Raw genomic sequence first — 5,961 nt, 5'->3', positions numbered from 1 at the left:
AAAGGGTTAGTTTGCAACTTTTATAAGTAAAAAGTATTAATAGTAAAATAAAAAAGGAATCTCTACGGAATATTTTTTTAGAGGAAAAAATAGAGGTATTCATTAGAGCAAAAGTCACTTCTATTATAGAGTTCCTCTATTTTAGAGGTAAAAATAGGGAAAACCATTGGAGATGGTCTAAGATGGAAAATTTATAGGATGAATGACCTTTATTTTCGGAATCATGTGAGTGAGGACAAAACAGAAAAAGATGACGTGGTGATTTGTAAAATCAGTAAACAAGTCTTTAAAGTCTCTCGGATGTAGCAAACCGGTCATCAGATAGGGTGGACCGGAGAAAGAATGTGGGTTCACTAAGAGGTGATGATCGGAGCGTTACATTTGGTATTAGAGCGAAAACTAGGCGAGTGTGGAGTCAAGAGGGCTCACGCCGTCGAGGTGACGGTCTTGATGCACAACAAGAACATTGTAATATGTTAGTAGGAGTGAATTGTAACACCATGGTTTTACAAAATATGGTGATGCAAGCAGAGAGGTTTAAAAAAATTGATTTGACCACCTATATCACCAAAGTGCACTTATCTTTTCGGTCAACCATCATTAGAAAACTCCACAATTAATAAAACGACGCGACCCATTTTTTAATATAATAAGAATATTCTAGTTATCACATACTCACTAACCACCTAACGACATTCAAACCCAACAGCGGAAATAACCAAACATTAAACCGGTGAATTTACCAATAACCAAATAACCAGCAGGATAATTCAATAACATCTAACCATTAATTATCAAATAACATAAACCAAGTCATAGAACAATAAACCATCAACCTAAACATTTGTTCTATACCACTACATTCCATTCTAACAACCTAACATCAACATAGAACAAACAACCGAGTCTCTAGAACATCCTCCTCTTCATTGCATTGATTCCACGATCACACTTTGCCTTTATCTGCATCACAAACAACAATTGAGACGCTTGAATATTATCATATATACTCAGTGAGGCAATCCTCCCATTTTTTGCGATATACACACAAGTAATTGAGAATCTCAAATCAACAAACAACAAATAAACAATCAAACCAGGAAAAAGCAATGTCAGCCTCCTGCTGAAAGGTTTGTGTCGATCGACGCATGCTCGACATTTCCCAAAATCCATAATTACATCGACCGAAACCTTCACATGACATCGATCAATGCTCGTAGGTTTTATCTAGTCGTCCTTGCACTTTGTCAACCGACACACTCCTTGTGTCGATCGACACAGATGCCGAGCATCGTGTTCCTGCAAGCTCCATCTCAGATTTCCGACTCCAATCTTCTCTAATCTGGCCGAGACTTCCATAGAATCCTCAGAAAGCAACAGGAAACCACAAACAACCACTCCCAAGCAAGAAATCCATCATAAAAACACGTAAACACAAAGAATCAGAAACTTTCAAGCTTAGATAAGCCATGATCATGAGCTCACCTTTGCAATAAGAGGATTCCGACCAACCAAAAATGAAAACACGCTCCTAGCAAGCTTCCCACACAATCCTAGCTTCAGATCTCTCAAGAACAACTGTGAATCTTCTAAAACTCACAAGAACGCTCAAAGGAACTTTTCCTCTCTTTTCATACTCTGGAAACGACAAAAGGAGGTTGCCTCCAAGCCTAGGCCGACTTTCCTATCATATATATATATATATATATATATATATATATATATATATATATATATATATATATATATCAGTTTAATTACCACTTAACCCAAACCACATCAGACAACCGATTAAGACAAACCTATCGAATTCGATTTAGGCTGTGTCAATCGATGCACATATTGTGTCGATCAACACACCTCCCTAAACCGACCAAACCGGTTCGTGGATGTTACAATTCTCCCTTACTAACATAAATTTGTTCTTGGATTTCGAACAACCGTTAGCTAAAATTTTTCTAAAATTTTATAATATTTTTATTAGTTTTATTTGTAATATATTATTTTAATGTTTTATGTATTTATAAACATCTCAAGCTTCTAGAGATGTTCAAAATTTATCGAATCTATACTATTAATTGGGAAGCACACTTAGGCTTAAAAAAAATAAACAAAACAGAATTCGATATAATGCCCCTATTATAAAGGATGTATCCAAACAGATTTAAACATAGTAACCCATTTACAAAACAAAAGATGCAGATCTTATGTTGGGTCGGATTTCAGCCGTTCGGATCTTGATTAAGACACGTGGATCAGGAATAATGACATGTGTTACTTTTCCATTTGCTATCACATTATCGAAACTAAAAAACAATAATAAATTCTATATATTTGATTAGAATTATAAGATACCATAAAAATCATGCTGAATATTAACGACAATATATTCGATTACCATTTTTACATTTAAACAGGAAGATAAACGTTAACATATATTTAGTAAGGTACCATAATAGTGAAATCCCGAATCTTGCTGAATATTAACTAATATGATATTAGCATTTAAATTAGCAGTAAATAAAATTTCTCTCTCTAATAAGTAGTACTTGACATAGCTACTACAATTCGACTTATAATTCGAACTTGAATTTTTTTTTCAAGTCGTGATTAACGCGATTCAAATTTGATTTTTTTTTTCTCCAAATCTATACTCAATGCAAATGTTTCTAACAAACAAAATCTATATATGAACCTTAAAATCTATAAAAACAGAAAATCTAATATATTGCTAAATTTTGTGTTTGCCCACTGATCCTCCTTATAAATAAGAACTACTCTTATAATTCTTGATTCAGAAACCAAACCACCTATTACTTCAATAATAATAAAAAATCCTTACGTATCTTATCCCAAAATATTATTTAATCATACTCTATTTACTTTCTGTTTTTTTTTTGTTATATGAAATTTCACGTTTTATGTTGTGCAAATAATCTTACAAAAGACAAATAAACCAATTGTAAGTCTATATGAATACAATATAGATGAGCTATTCTTATCTTTTTGTTTTTAAATCCATATTTTGAAGTTCTACAAGTTTTCTAATTTGTACTTCAACTATTTATGTCTTAGGTTACCAAAAAACAGTCTTGCTCTAACATTTTCTTGAAAGAAGAATTGGTTCTCCTTAATTATACAAGACTACTTTCTTCTGCTTCCACAAAACCATCATCGAGCTGTTGCAATCTAATGAAGTTTCTTACGACTCTAAAGTTCTAAGACTAAAAAGTGTAAAGCGATAAAAACTGTTTATATTCTTAAATATTATTTTAAAACTCTATTTAGCAGTCTCTAAAGTCACAAGTACTAACGATCATCTTTCATATATAAGAAAAAAAAGTTGGATGTCTTTTTCCAAGAGGTGTTTCAAAGTGATAAAAGTTGGGAATAAGGTAAGTCACTCTTTACTTTGGATATGATTGTTTATTTGCCCATTCAGTCACTCTGCTCTATGGTTGTCCTAATTTCAGGTTAGTAGTGAAAATGTGAGATAGTTCGGAATACAAGACTATAAAAGTTTTTTTCCAGCAGTTGTTTAATATCAGTCATCTATGACTTGCAAGAGTATGTCATATATGACGCACATGCGTGGGAATTTTCTCTGTCTTTTTTTTTTAATGTAAAATATTATCATATTCTATGTTTTTGTTACTTTTGATTTTCTAGGTTGTGTTCGATACGGTAGAATATCCTTCAATTAAATGTTCTAATATAAAGTTCAAACATATAATTAGTAGTCTCAAATATTTTCTCTTAAGCGTTTGTTTCTTTCATTAATGTTTCAAAAGCTTTGACCACAAAACCAACACGGATTATTTTTTGTGTGCTTTCGTCTCTTACGTATGAGACGGTAGACTTTCCTTCTCTAACCTATGAGACGATAGGTATAAAAGTGAGGTGCGTAGAAGATGGTAGACATACAATTGAGGTGTTTTGACAAAAAAAAACAATTGAGGTGTATAAAAGTGAAGATCTTGCATACATGCTATGCACACATAAATTGTCAAATCCAGAGAGACTAATGAAAGTCTTAGCAAATAAGACAATATGTTTTCCAAATTTTCGATGTAATTTTAGGAAAACAACAATCATATAACTTCCCTTTTTATTTGTCTTTGTAGGAGACAAAGATCCATGTTTGTGTGAAAAAGAACAAACATATGTTTCAAGAGGCAAATAACAGAAGTGAATCCATAGAAAACTTTGGTCTAATGCACTTATCCTTATAATGTAATGTTCATAAAATTTTCATGACCTAAAAAACTCTCATATGTTATCTTACTATAATTACCTTTTGTTTTTCTAAACATACTTGATTTTTTAAACATGTTTTTGTAGAGGAATATAACAGCAGACCTTGATATAATTGTTGCTTCCATCCATTTCACTGAAATCGTTTTGCAATATTTCATTTCTTGCTTATCCACCGTTGAAAACTTTCAGAAATGCTTATCAATTTATTTATATAATCATCAAATCTCTAAAAATGCATATGAAATTTACACTGATAAATTTTTTAAGCAAACTCACCAACAATATTATGAAAATTGCATAACTACCGTCTCATAGGTTAGACAAAAACAGTCTAACGTCTCATACATAAGAGAAGGAAGCACACAAACCATAATACACACTTAACTTGGCCATACTGAAAGTTGTGGATTCCTCTACAAAGATCTAAAGAAAGAAACAAGATTGAGAAAGGCCAGGGTAAAAAACAAATCAATGTTGACGAAGACCGGAAGAATGAGTACATTGGATTAAACCCTAAACCAGACGAGACTAAACCAGTAGGATACCAATGTATATAGTAAGTGGCTAAACTTTTGCATTTACAGTTTTATGTTCTTTTTTCGATAAAACCATTTAAAATTAATAACAAAAAATCATCATCTTTCTTTATAGAAAACATGTTTTTCTTTTAAAAAAAATTCTCTATCATAAAAATGTTTTCAAAAATTTACATAAAAGTAAATAGTTAAAAAATAAAGAAAAAATGTAATACAATATAGATGAACCAAATACAAAATAACAAAAATAAAAAAGTCAACTAATTTTGTAATATTTTATCATATGATATGACACACTATGAATTATATTGTGTTTCCTATATATGGGACTTCGTGAATTTTTGGTTCCGTCCTTTGCCGTTTTCAATCGGAAATACAAAATTTATCTCATACTTAAAACGTCCCATATTGGGAATGTATTCCTGTTATGGGACGAGAATTTGGGAATATATATAGTACAAAATGGGATAGAACAAGAAGGGATTATGACCGCCTTAAGTATTTGTATTTGTCTTAAGCGGGTTTTAAACAGTTGTATCAGTTTTATACTCAATCAACTGTATCGGTTTCATGAGTTCAGTAAAAACCTAACCGGCTATTAATCCGGTTCAGTTTGATACTGATTTGATTGCTGGATCATTCGATTTTAATGTACAGGTAAAACCTATATTATTTTTAATATTCAAACATTAATAAACTAGATTGAAACCAAACCAAAAATCAAACTAAATACTTAATTGGTATGAGTTTGAGTTATAAATACTATATCAAAAAAGTTTATTTACAAATATAATTTCGCGTGAACGTGCGGGTATGCATTTAGTGACGATTAAGTAAGAAACATTTTCCTAAAAAATGCTATTCAAAACTATAAAATATATTTTAATTGAATATGAATATGGCGATAGTCCAACACTCTATTTACAATATATAACAAATCATATCTGAATATGGCAATAGTTCAAGATATGTGACTCTTGTCTTGACGAATCCAAACGGAATCCAGATATGATCTCTCATGATATTTCAGATTGAATTACAGAAGCACAATTATAATATTATCTCAATTCTTTACATTATAAACACAAGTAACTTGTGCAATCAAAACTAGACACGTGGCAAATAGATCAAATTTAAAAAAAACTACGACAACAAATTTTTAAAAAAT

Source organism: Camelina sativa, chromosome 11, assembly GCF_000633955.1.
Source record: "Camelina sativa cultivar DH55 chromosome 11, Cs, whole genome shotgun sequence".
Lineage (NCBI taxonomy): Eukaryota > Viridiplantae > Streptophyta > Magnoliopsida > Brassicales > Brassicaceae > Camelina > Camelina sativa.
This window is presented reverse-complemented; position numbering follows the sequence as displayed.